This window comes from Pyrgilauda ruficollis, unplaced genomic scaffold, assembly GCF_017590135.1.
Source record: "Pyrgilauda ruficollis isolate IOZ18807 unplaced genomic scaffold, ASM1759013v1 scaffold16, whole genome shotgun sequence".
In the NCBI taxonomy this organism is placed as follows: domain Eukaryota; kingdom Metazoa; phylum Chordata; class Aves; order Passeriformes; family Passeridae; genus Pyrgilauda; species Pyrgilauda ruficollis.
In genome coordinates this window covers 706,704-720,369 of record NW_024514764.1, presented here as the reverse complement: position 1 = coordinate 720,369, position 13,666 = coordinate 706,704, and the positions used below count along the sequence as shown (strand labels likewise).

General features: G+C 44.6%; 1 protein-coding gene across 1 annotated transcript in view; it reads left to right on the top strand.

The window, feature by feature from the left end:
* The first annotated feature begins 840 nt into the window (after positions 1–840).
* The window catches only part of EPN2 (epsin 2), a 39,406-nt gene continuing 26,580 nt past the window's right edge, over positions 841–13,666 (top strand). Inside the window, exon 1 of the mRNA XM_041462301.1 lies at positions 841–983. The gene's annotated coding sequence lies outside the window, so the exon portion shown is untranslated. The remainder of the gene's footprint in view (positions 984–13,666) is intronic.

Sequence of the window (13,666 nt, the reverse complement as noted above, 5' to 3'; positions counted from 1 at the left end):
CCAAGGATGTGGTGGGGTCACTGGTCCTGGAGGTGTTTAAGGAAAGGCTGGATGTGGCACTCAGTGCCGTAGTCTAGTTGACAAAGGGATGTTTGGCCACCATTTGGGACTTGATCATTTCAGGTCTTTTCCAAATGAATTCATTCTATAATTCTGCTTTGGGGGCTGCCTGCTTACACTGGACCTCGATTTTTGGGGGGCTACCCTGCCCTGAAATGTGTTTCTCCCAGGTGCTGTCAGTGTGGAGGGGGAGTGTGTTCCCCAAGCCTTCTCCTTCCATCAAAGGCAGCCCCAGACTTGCTTTAAAGTGTACCCTGATCCATAAAAGCGGATATTTTGTACTGACAGTCATTATTTTGTATTTTTGGTCCCTGGATTTTGGGGGACCTCTAGCCCTGAGCCCAGTTCCTCCTGGGCTCTGTGAGCACTGAGGGGGATCCCCAAGCGCTCTCCTTCCATCAAACCCAGCCCCAGACCCTCTCTAAAGCGTTCCCTGACCCATAAATCTGGCTATTTCGTAACGATAAACTTGTTTTGCATTATTTCACCCAGGTTTCTGGGGGACCCCTGAGCTCTTTGAGCACTGAGGGGCCTCCCCAGGCGCTCTCCCGTCCAAATTCGCCCGTGCCCTGGGGCCGATCCTGCCTCGCTCCTTACTGGCGCCGGGTCCGGCTGCGAGGAGCCGCGCCAGGAGGGAGGGAAGGAGGAGAAGAGGGAGGGAAGGAGGGGAAAAGGGAGGGAAGGAAGGGAAGAGGGAGGGAAGGAAGGGAAGAGGGAGGGAAGGAGGGGACGGGCAGCGCCGCGTCCCCCCCGCCCTCAGCGCGGCCGCGCCTCGGGGCCGCGCGCGGCCGCCGGTTCCGCCTCCTCCGCCGCCTCCCCGCGGCCGCCGCCGCCATGTTGGATGGTGCGTGTGGGTGTCAAGCGCAGCCCGCGGCCGCCGGGCACCGGGATACCGGGACACCGCGCCCGCCCCGCGCCCGCAGGTCAGCGCGGCTCCCGCGGGCTGCGGGACGGGGTGAGGGCGGGGGGAACGGGCGGGCAGCCCCCGCAGCGCCGGCGTTCCCCTCGGCGGGGCGCGGGGTGGGCGCGGGAAGGGCCCCCGGGGGTCCCCGCGGGGAGGGCGCGGGGCCGCGGTGGCCTTTGTTGTCGCCGGTGGGTGGCTGGGCGGGCGGCGGCGGGGACGGGCTGGGTCTCCGCGGCTCCAAGTTTGGGCCTGGCTCCCGATGGGCCTCCCGGGGCTGCGGGGGATGGCGGGGCCTGCGGGCTCGGGGGGCTCCCGGCGGCGGCGCTGGGGCGGGGGGCTCCGGTCCGCCCGGTCCGACCCCCGCCCCGGCGTTGTTCACCTCCATCGTGGCGGGGCGGGGGATATTTTGTTGTATTTTCAGTAATATCGTTGTTTGGGAGATGTGTGTTAATGCTTTTAATGATTTTTAAGGGTCTGTTTTGTATAGGGGGATTGGACTAGATGATCTCCAGAGGTCCCTTTCAACCCTAATAATTCTGTGATTTTCTGTGGTTCTGTGATATTCTCTATATATATATTTACACCGATACATACTTACATATATTTAAAAAAAAAAATTACCTGCAGTACCTGTGATGCTAGAGATTAGGGTTGGGTAGTCAGCGAGCTGTATTACATTATTGCTGTGAAATATATTGAAACAGTAATTATCACAGGCTGCCCGCAATGGAAGTCCCCTATTTTAAAGCCGTAAGGCTTTAATGTAAATGTTAAAATATTCATGTTAAGGTTTAAAGCTCTAAGGCTTTAAAACTGGTAGCGTTTGGTCTCAGTTTTATGGGTGTGTAATGCTTCCCCCTCCCCCTTCTCAAGTATGCTGTCGACACTGATCTGAAAAGCCAAATGAGATTTTAAATTTACAGCACTTGGACGTATTTCTTCTTCTCATCTATTAAGAAAACAACCTGAATTATCTACATGCTCATCCATTTTCAACAGGAGGCCTAAAAGACTTGTTAGGATTGTGAAGCTGTTGCAGATGTTACGGGCTGTAGAGTCTGACTTGAGGAGTTCAAAATGCAAATCAGGCCGCGAGATTAAGTTTTATTATTCTCTCCACTGAAATACGTGTTTTATGGTAATACAGAACTCTTGCATAATTCCGGTGTGTTGCTGTGTTTCGTGAGACACAAGGTCATAGGAAATTGTATTTTTGGGGTGTGAAATGTGGGATGAATGATTTTTTTTTAAATCAGAAATATATTGTAATGGTATCTTTAGCAAAATGTAGCCTGTTTAGGAGTTACTTCTAAATATGTTTGTCTTGGCTGATTCTCAGATGTGTTATTTTTGAACAAACTCAAGTGTAGACTTTTATTGGGAAGAATCAAAACTTTTGATAAATTTTCCTTTATGAGCTCAAAGTAATGGTAAACTAGCTCGACAGAATTTCAGAGATAATCTTACCCTTATTAAATATTTAACTATGTTATCAAGAATTATCAAGCACAAATGACCCATGAGTGTGCATTCCTGAAGGCGGATTCCGATAAGCCCAAATTGACTGTGGGTTCCATTTGAGGAAGTTTGACTTGGGGGTGCTGATTGTAACTTCCTCTATGCCATGAAGTTACTCTGCAACATTACACCTGTGTCACAACAGCTCTCTGACACAGCAGCTTGACTTTTACATCTGCTGAGGAATGGAAATTGTTATCAGCCTTTAAGAAATGCAAGGTAGCACTCACAGGATCTTTGAATCCCAGAATGGGTTGGGTTGGGTTGGAAGGGACCTCAAAGCTCATCCAGTCCCACCCCTGCTATGGCAGGGACACCTTCCACTATCCCAGGTTTTTCCAAAAAAGGTCCAGTCTGGCCTTGGACACCTCCAGGGATCCAGGGGCAGCCACAGCTTCTCTGGGAACCTGTGCCAGGGCCTGCCCACCCTCCCAGGCAGGAATTCCTTCCCAATATCCCATTCAATGCTGCTCTCTGGCAGCGGGAAGCTGTTCCCCCTTGGCTGTCACTCCAAGCCCTTGTACATAAGTATCCTCTCTCCATGGGCTTGTCTCCTGAGAAAAAGCAGACTTGTTCCCTAGGTAGAAGCTAAGCAGTGGTGGGTAATATTTGGGCTAAAGCCCTTGTACATAAATATACTCTGACCATCTTTCTCCACCTCTCCATGGCCTTGTCTGCTGAGAAGAAGTAGACTTGTTCCCTAGGTAGAAGCTAAGCAGTGGTGGGTAATATTTGGGCTAAAATAGTGTTGTTTATGAGTTACCTGATGGGTGTGGAAGGACCAGAGGAGACACCCCTGACTGTCAGGTAGCTTGGCTGGTGATGTTCATGTTGGTTTTCACTTCCATTATTCCTACAGCCACATTTCATGAAGAGCTCACAAACATCTGATGTCCAGTATAATGCAGGCAGCAGAAATGAATTCAGCTTGCACTGACCACATCATTATTTACATAACTGGTTAATCATGCTAGTTTTGTTCCAGCTGTCAGCCATTTGATTGCTTTAAAACTTGGAGCTTTTTAGAAGTCTCAAATCTTGGATCACTGCTGGGAAATGCCAAAGGCCTAATTTGTTACTTCATAAAAATGCTGATAGTCTCTCTTGATACAGAAAACAGGGTTTTGTTTCTGTGGTTGGTTTTTTTTTTCCTTTAGAGAGAGAGAGAGAGAGAGCAATCATTAAATGATAATCAGTTTAGGGGAAATACATTAAAGAGTAGTTATGATGTTCCTGATCTTGCTTTTCTTAGGTCTCATACGTGGGATGGGGAAATGACTCTGGCTTTTGCTTGGTGTAGAAGAATATAAGTTACTCTAATACCTTTCTTTAATGACTGGTACTCAGGAAGCAACTTCCCAGTCTTGCAGGGCCATATTTGCAGAGTGCTAAAGTGTCCCTTGGGATGTTGCTAATAGAAAATGAAATGTGCCTGCTTTGTAGGAACGCCTGTAATGTTCTTTTCCCACTTCGCCTCGCTCTGATCTGTGCAGGGAAAATATCGAAACGTACCAGCATCCTGCTGGCTTAAGTGCTTCAAAGAACAGCAGGTTTTTGTGTGTTTCAGTAGGCTGGCTGCTCATTAAGAAGGCAGGAGACTCCATGGAGGAGAACAACATGGATTGCTGTCCTCTGGAATAAAACCTGCCGTGGCTGATTGTAGGTCTGCTAGCGTTGGTGTGCTCCAGGTTTGGTACAGACTGGGCTGTGCTGAATAACAGACCCTAAAAAGCCTGAGTTAATCAGTTTAGCTGGTTGTTACAGGACTGCTTTCCTGTTCTGCTTGGAGAAAGAATTCAGAATGTGAGTGAATTCAGAGACTGTGGGCTTCAGGATGGATCTAGAGCTCAGTGGCTGTTGGGCTGAGCCTCTCGGTGAGTGGTGCAGCAGGTAGAAAGTTACAGGAAAACTGGTATTCTTTATTTATCATTTTACAAATAACAGGTTTGTCTCTGGTTTCCAGATTTGGGGTTTGCTTGATTTTATGGTGCTGCTCCAGACCATTGATAAAGGCAAAGTAGTTGGGTCAGAAGGTTCTGTGGTGTCTTCTGTAGGTTACCAGTGGTTGTAGGCAGAGTTTAAGGAGAGTAGCCTAAGTTACCAAGATTGAGTTCAATGTAAATATCTATTAGTTGAGTTTGTATGAATGATCATACTAATTAGAAAATCAGTATAGGAGTACTTTGTGTTTGTTGGTTGCACTGGCACTGGAGATGTCTGCAGAATTCAGTTTGTAATTCACTATTGTGCCTTTCTATATGGAAATATAACTTTGAGTCATGCTAGCGAGATGCTTTTCTTCTGTATAGATAATTTTCAGCTCATTTTTCTGGTATTGTTACAAAAACTGAACTTGAATTGATCTCAGAGCCAATACCCTGTGTTACATTAATTGTTAATAGTGTGTCTCTCTGTTTCCTGTCACCCAGGGCTGTTAACATAAATGCCTCTAACTGGTGCCTCGAGCTTGTGTTCAAGGTCAGGCCTGGGCTGTTCACGCCTCCTGTGCCTTGGCTTGCCAAATCCAGCTCTGTGCAGGTGGGGTAGCAGGAGCTCAGGCTCGGACAGGTCCCCACTGGCAGTGGGAGTGCAGCTGCCTCTGCTCTGGGACTGGGTGAAACCAGTCCCAGCCCAGGCCTGGGTGCAGCTCCACCTTGGAGGCTCCCCTTATCTGTGTTTTGTGCTGGAGGTGGCTGGGGGAAGTTTGAAGGAGTCTCAAACACACGTTTGTTTTGTTGTCGTGATCCATACCATTTGTTTTCAAGGCACAGTTTTCCTTCCACCATCAGGAGTGGAGCTCCCTGAGCTGCCTCAAGTAATTAGCTGAAATTTGTGCATAAGACCTCTGCAGTTTCCTTCCACCCTGTTCCTGCCTTTCCTTCCACCTTGTTCCTTCCTTTCCTTCCACCCTGCTCCTTCTCCTGCCTTTCCTTCCACCCTGCTCCTTCTCCTGCCTTTCCTTTCACCCTGCTCCTTCTCCTGCCTTTCCTTCCACCCTGCTCCTTCTCCTGCCTTTCCTTCCACCCTGCTCCTTCTCCTGCCTTTCCTTCCACCCTGCTCCTTCTCCTGTCTTTCCTTCCACCCTGCTCCTTCTCCTTCCTTTCCTTCCACCCTGCTCCTTCTGCCTTTCCTTCCACCCTGCTCCTGCCTCTCCTCCCAGAGCTGTTTTAGCCATGTTGTCTGCAGTGCCTGAGCCTCTCATGTCACCATGCAATAAATCCTAAATGGTCATGAGGTCCAGGAGAGTTTGGAGGGTGGCCCAGGCAGGAGAAGGCCTCTGCTGCTTTTGCAGGCTTGGGACAGACCTGGCTCTTTGAGGCCTTTTTGTTTCTCAGAATGCAGCACTCAGTGAACAATACTTGTACAAATTAAGTCATTATTTTTTTTTTTTTTTTTGAATGTTCAAAGCTGCTTATGAGTTTAAAACCATGCCAGACACCTTAGTTAGAAATGTTTTATGTTCACCCTACCGAACAGAAATCTGAAGACTCCCTTGCCTTGTTTTCTTTTCAGTATTGCAGGAGTTATGGCAAATTTTGGGGGCTGGAGTTTTAGAACAGACTATGTAAAATACATGGGGGAGTCTAGGGGTCATGGCTAAAATTCAGCAGCCAGACACTGATTTAATCTCTCTCCTGTATAACCTCATAGAGACTCCCCTGCCCTTCTGGAGATGTCACTTACATAATATGATGGCTTCTAAAATCCACCTGGGAGTTTTCATTATTTAAAAGCAGAAACCCAGGCACAGCAAGCTCCCTACTTCTGTTGGATGGGTTTGAGTTTTGCCACCAAGAAATGCTACAACACACGTGGTACCCCTGCTAGGGAAAAATACCAGCACGGGTGGCAGGGTACTAATGATGTTCTTTTACAATTTTATCTTTTTTCTCCCAAATCATATTAATTTCTAGACTTAACATCAATTTAGTAGTTTCTGAACCTTTGCAAGGGCAATGGTCTTTTCAGAGCTTTGCTAGAACAAAGACATTTTAAGAATCTTAATAGAGAATCGTATAATCTTATTACAACTGCTCCTGTTTAAATCACTTCCTTGTACTTAAATAACAATCTGTCAGCAGCTATTTCTTGATTGTAGTTTTTGTCAGTTGCAATTTATCCCCCTCCCTGGTTTGGTTGAAGTTTTTTTTTTTCCCCCCTGATTGTGCAACCTTTAGGTTGGCAAAGCTTCTTTCTCACACAGTTCTTCTGAGTCCACTGGGAGTAATTGCATGAGTAAATTGCTCACTGGTGTAAGAGCTGTGCAGTTCACAAGTAAAACCTTTGTGGGACAAACCCCACTGAAACAACTGATACAGACAGTTCTGGTATTCCTCAGGGAGAGACCAAACAAAGTCTTTTTAAAGGTAACTTCCTCCCCTGAGATGGCAGCACAAAAGAATCCCTCAGACACGTTTCCCTCTAGGTGGGAATTCTGTTCCCAGGAGGTTCCTCGTGGGCATGAGGAGACCCCAAGCACCACCTTAGTTTTATCATTCTGATTTTTATTTATTTCTTTCTTTTTAGTGATGAGGATTTCTTCAGCCAAATCTGTTGACCCAATTGCTGCTGAAGCTGCTTTTCTACTGACTTTCAGCTCTGTTTGGACAGGGATGAGGCTTGTGACAACAGCAGTAAGGCAGAGATGTTTGCTCTAACCTATGAAACCAGCCAGAATTGAAGATCATTAATTAATCCTTATCTGCAGAGCTGTTCTAACATGCCTGTTCTCTGGTGGGGATGGTCAAGCACAGTGTGCTCTGCCACATGGTGCACGTAAAGGAAAGCACTTCAATTGTTAGTTGAAAAACAGAACTTGAATATTTTTAATTAATCAGTGAAACACCCTCCCATTTTGTGCCATTGCTGGATTGTGACTGGTAATGTCTGGTTAGAGGTTCCTGATCAGGCATTACCCTCAATATTCACATCCAGGGAAGATCTGATGCATCTTTAAAATGCCCCTGCCCAGGTATTTAATTATTTGATGAAAACCTCTTTCTCTAATGACCACTGGAAAGCACAAACTCCCCTCTGTTGTATTATCTAATGAAATATTTGCCTTCTGAGCCCATCCTGCCTTATTGCAGGGGTTTGATTGCTTCTTGCAGTGTTCTGCTGCTTGCAGTGATTTTTTTTAAGGATGGAATGCTTCTTACCTATGAGAAGTGTTACTATATTTTGCTGCTGTTGTTGAGCAGAGTTCATGAAGTTAAACTTTGTCTACCAATTTAGAAGAGTTTCTCAGAAAGTCAAGATAATGCCTCTGTTGGAATGTTTTCAGATAAACAGCATAGGTGACACAGACTACTTTTCTTAGGAGTATACAAATACAGATCAGAAATCACTATTTAATTCTGTCGTTTTTGAGAATATTTTCAATTTGTGTATATTTTTAAGGCAGAAATTTCTATCTGCTGCTTAGAAGAGCAGCATGACTGTCCTTGCACCAGGCTATGATCGTGGTATTTCATACTTTTTCAGCAAAGCTGCTGCTTTCTGAAGAATTTATTGGTATTTGGGTGACTCCTCTGAAAGTTATTTATGTTTATATGTTTACTGGTTCTCTTGGGAAGCTTTAATAAGGAAGCAAAATCCAGGAATGTTTATAATTGGTTTGACTTGGCTTTCAGAATTCTTGTAGAGAAGCTGAAGTATAAAAGCTCGAGTACAGCAAAATCACTTTTATTGCAGAGAAGCACTGAGGTAAATCATCAAAGGATTTTTAGTCTGCAAAACTGCTTAAGTGTTGTGTTTAAAATTTACAAATCGCTGACCCCTTTGTGAGACACTGAGACAGACTGAAATGTCTGGCTCTTTTTTACGTTTGACTACCTAGTGAATAATCTCCTTTTGCCTGGCCTGCTGCTTTAAACACACTGAGTGCTGCAATTGCCATTTTGGTGTCTGTCTACCAACCAATAGTGGCTGTGTATATTTAATTTCATCATAATACGACCATAGGATGCCTCCAGGAGTATTGACATGGGCTTTAAAAGTCAGGACGTGTTTTATGGCTGGAGATTTGGAATTTTGGGGAGTGCTCTGCTGAAATGTTGAGGAGTGAGGAACAGCAGGAGAGTTTTGTAGCTTGTCTTTATTATTCTGTTTTTAATTTGCTTTATGGGGTGGGTCTGTTCTGCAGGAGATGGTCTGGATCAAGCAAAGTGTGAGCACATCTTTCACTCTGAGGGGTGAGGGACCTGTTGGTCTGGGGCTGACTGGGATCCCTGGTTTTTAGGGCTGTTTGCTTTCAGGTGTGAGTACAGGAAACATGCTCCAACATCCTGAATGCAGGAACACTTTTGTTCTCTATGCTCTGTGCAAAATTGTGTCTGGATGCCTTGGCTTCCAGCCAGGCTTTTAATCTCTTCTTTTTTGTGTCAGCTTGGATAGTGTATATAATACTATAGTGCCTTTTCCTGACCCTGGAAATGCTGATTTTTAGTTTTAAGAAGGGGGTTTTTTTTTCTTATTCAGAAGAAAAATAAACTTTAAAGGAGGAGGAAAGTCTGTGCTGTTTTTTTGTTTTTCTTTTTCGTTTCTTGTAGTTTATGCTTTATGAAAAGGCCTGAAATGTGCTGTCTAAGCTTTATCTCTTGTCACACAAATTCAAAATTTAGAAACGGGGCAGGGCAAGGTAGGAAGGGGTCTCAAGGTAATTTGGAGTGAGAGAAGGGGAGAATTAAAAACACACTCAGTGCCCATCAGACGTGTGAAATGGATGTGCCTTTAGATGCCACAGGGCTTATTCTTCCATCCAGCTTGACCAGTCTTTTGTCAAAACTCCTATTTTAACTATTTAAATAAACTACGGTGACTTTGGCATTCTCTGCCTTCATGGGAAAGCCGAGTAAAAGAGAATTTAGCCCCGCCTGCCGCTTCTATGCTAAACAGATGCAAATCAGAGCTCCCTTCCTCCAGTTGCCTCTTCTCTCCTCCTGGGTTTCATTGTTTTGATGAAAGCTGTTCTGGTGCCAACTCCCAGCCCAGAGGGCAGGTGAGAGGAATTAAAAAAATCCCAGATTCCAGCTCGGTGATTAACATATCGTTTGGAGCTTGTAATGTCATCCTTGCACACAAAACAAAGTCACAACAGCTTCACAGAGCAGAGGTTTGTCAGAAAGACAAACATCAAAGTGGCAAGAAAAGAGGAGTTTATTTAAAATATAGCAGAAAGACTTAAAACATTCGTGCTCACCTATGAGAGCTATTAAAAATTAAAAAGAAGCCTTTGAAGGCAAGCATTAAAGATTTAATAGTATTAATTGAATTAAGCCGTGGGAGTTGAGGATATGTAGACACATGTGTGAGTGTGTGTTCTGAGACATCGTCTGTGTTAAGGCAGCAGAGTGCTGAGACCTCATTAGCTGTACTTGCTGTACAAGGGCTACCTTAACAAACCCTATTTATTCCTGGGGTTAATTAGAGATACCATTAGAACTGGCAGTGTAAACACAAGGAAGGCACTTGGAGAGATGGAAAACTGCAGAGCCCACCAGCCTTGGCATCCCTGGGCAAGGCAAAGCAGGCAGAGTCCTTTCCAGTCTACATTTAAGGATAATTTTGTTTATATCATTAAGGCTGAATTTTTTTTTTTTCAAGAATAGATTCCATCCCCTTTGTTGTGAGAGCAGTAACTTAATATTGTTGTACTCCAGCCACAGGTATGGGCTTTTTTTTTTTGGCAGCTAAACTTCCATGTTACTTGATAATTATTTTCTTTTAAGACTGGCTGATTTTGGTAGCTTTTTAGCTTTTCTGATGCATAGAACTTTCACTGTTAGGAAAACTTCTTGCTGGAGGAAGACGTTTGTCTGTAAATAGACACAAAAATAAAATCCCAGTTCAGGGTGATTGCAGTAACCTGGTGGGGGGGTTTTGTTGTTTTGTTTTGTTTGTTTTTTTTTTTGCAAATTAAATACTCAATTTAAGGCTTAACATATTTGCATTGTACATGAAAAAGCAGGGAAAAACCAAATCCTTGTATCATTTCTAGAAAGAAAGAGCACTGAAAGCTCCTTGCAAGCCTGCAGGTGCCTTGGCAAAGGAGGGCCATGTCCAGGGGGAGCAGCTCCAGGAGGATTTGATGGCTCTGGGAATCCTGGTGTGGAGAGGCACCTCCAACCCCTTGCAGAGGGATGCAGAGCTGAGGGAGATCTCAGTACATTCATTTTTCCTTCTTCAGGGAGGTGGCTGCTGGCAGTGTGGGGAGGGTTGTGTGAGCTGCTGCAGATGTAGTTACCAAATGATTCAGCACGAGGCCGTGCCACAGACTGGAGCAATATTGATTAATTCATTACTGCTCTCTGATGGATGTTAATGGGCCAGAATTTCTTCTGTGCATTTGGACTAGGTGGAAAGCTCTTAAAAAAAAAAAAAAAAAAGAGAAAATTGAGTTGGTGAGTTTTTAAGCCACTTTTGTGTTCTGCTTCTAAATCTAACGAGGGAATGTTTTTAATGACTTGCATGAAAACAATGGTCAGAACAATAATCACCAGGCAGCTCTGGGAGGAACAGGGAGGAGCAGTGCTACTCCAGGGATTTATTGCATTTTATTCAATATATCCCAAGCCACAATCAGCTGCTTTAGAAACAGAGGTGGGTCTTGCCTTTTCCATGTGTGTTCCTTAGGAGATATCTTGAGTTCCAAGGCCATGATCCAGTTGCTGCTTGCAGGGTATCAAAGCTGAGGGGTAGAAGATGTTCTCTGCAAGAGCTGACTGGAAGAAAATGACCTTTAATGAAGGAACAGGCACAGATGCTTTTGAGTAACAAGCCTTTGTCATCCTCTTTGAAACGAACAAGCTGCCTCCCACTCAAATAATTTTCCGTCTAAATATCCAGAATAGATAAAAGAGTAGGTAGAATTTGACTGCTGGAGGATGGATTCAGAAAACTTGAGGAATTGTTATGCTGACAGCTGAAAATTTCTGTATATCTGCATAGGAGAATGTGGGATTCACTGGCATTATCAAACCAGATTTTTTTTTCCTTAATTCTACAAAAATCAACAAAATAAAAATAAAATAATAACAAATATTTTTATTGTTGATCAAGCATGACTCTTTTTTTGTGCATGAATGAAGGAATTGGAAAGTTTGAAGCAGAAAAAAAGAGGCAAAATCATTCTGTCAAGTGTGCTGATATTTAAAAAAAAATCTTTAAGTGATTCACTTCTGTCAAAGCTGAACTTAAAAGTACAGCTCAGAATCAGGAACTGGGGCACCACAGAAGTTGACCAAAGAGAATTATTTTTATATTATTCATTATTCTTGAGTTCTATTTCCTGGGAGGCAGAATCCAGTGTAGATCCAGGTTGCTGGTGGCACAGCTGGGACCTCTCCTCTGGAATTGCTCCTGCCAAGGTGGTGGAGCTGGACACGTTAGACAGGTCTGAGAGGAAGAGGGAGAAGAGGTGGGCTGGTTTGGGAAGGATTTTGGAAACTGTGGTGTGTGTGCAATATGAAAAGATAGGAGGGGTCAGAGGGAAAGCTGAACATTTGGTGTTGCAGGACAGAGCTAAAATCGGGGTGGGAAAAGGGCAGGGCTAAGATTTTAGGAAATTTGGTAATTTGGAGAGTGAAGGACCAAATTTCCTCCTGGAATGTGGAATTGCTTTGTCCCTAGGCAGGAAAAGGAGATTTCCCAGAACCCCAGCCTGCAGTCCTTGCAGTCACCTGCTGAACCAAGTCCCAAACCTGAACCATCAACTTCAGCTCCAGTTTGAGCTTCCCAGGTGCAGCTTTGCCCGGGGAGCTGTAACTGGAGACTGCTGTTGAAATGCCTGGTGCTCCCCTTATTTGGGGTGTTCTTTAGAGTAATTAGAGTGACCTTGGTCTTAATTGCTTGGGTGACATGGTCTGTGGAGAGGCAGGAGCTGCAGAATCCCATCCTCACTGCTCCTCTGAGCCCAACTGCTGGGCTCAGATCCTGCTCTGGAGCCCTGGGCTTGGGCCAGAACCTTCCTGCAGTGAGGATTTTGGGATGTGTTTCCTACTTTAAAATCTTACAATAATTTATTCACAGAATCCCAGAATGGGTTGGGTTGGAAGGGACCTTAACGCTCATCCAGTGCCACCCCTGCCAAGGCAGCCACTGTCCCAGGCTGCTCCAAGCCCTGTCCATTGTGGCCTGGAACACTTCCAGGGATGGGGCAGCCACAGCTTCTCTGGGAACCTGTGCCAGGGCCTCACCACCCTCTCGGGGAAGGATTTTCTCCTCAACTCCAGTCTCATGAGCAGACAGCTCCTGCACCTGAATTTCTGAGGTTTAAAGCATTCTGATGTTTGCTCTGATAGTTGAATTCAAGACATTGTGGTGACTTTTCAAGATGATTGTGCAAAATCTGGTGGCTGTGAGGGAAGGTACTTGAAATTTTATGCCATGAATGGACATTGATGAATGTAAGTAGGATATTAAATCAATCTCCGTTTTCTTTTGCAGGCTTGTAGTTTGTGCTGGCAGGAAGCACACTTAATTAAAATGAAAAAAATAGTGTTTGGATGTATGGACAGGTATTTCTTGGCATCTTGTACTTCTTGAATAATCCTTTTCCTTAGAAATCAATGTCATAAAATAAAAGTATTAATCCTTCAGCTTCTACCAGTAGTAACATGGAGAGTTAAACTGTTTCCCCCGCCAATCTTTGTCAGGGTGAGCATTTGCCTTTGGCCTGCTGAGTGTATTAATGTGGTTTCATGTCTGGTGTGTGTAGGAGGATGGGAGAAACTGCACTTGGTGACGTTTGCTTCATATTAATAAAGGTGCAAAATCAATTTAGTTAATGAAATCATCGGGTAATTTTGAGTAGCAGGTATCTTCCCAAAATACATCCCCAAAATACGGAGTCTGATACGTGAGCACACATCTAGGTGAATACGAATTTTAAAAATTGCAGTTCTATAGGAAAACACTGGGGTTTAAAGAAGGGAGCTGACATTTTGTGCTCTTGTACTTTTTGCAGTTCTTCCTGTGTTCGAGCTGATGTGTGAGGGCCTGAGCAGGTGCCTGTCACCCCATAACAGCCTAAGTGACAAGGCTGGATTTTCTAATTAGAAATAGATTCTGAGGCACATCCTCTGGCAAGAATATTGGATATCCTCTTCCCTTCCAAAAGGAAAATGTGAAAGGAGAGAAGTGTCTCCTACTGCCCTTAATTCAGTTGAAAATACAATTCAAGTA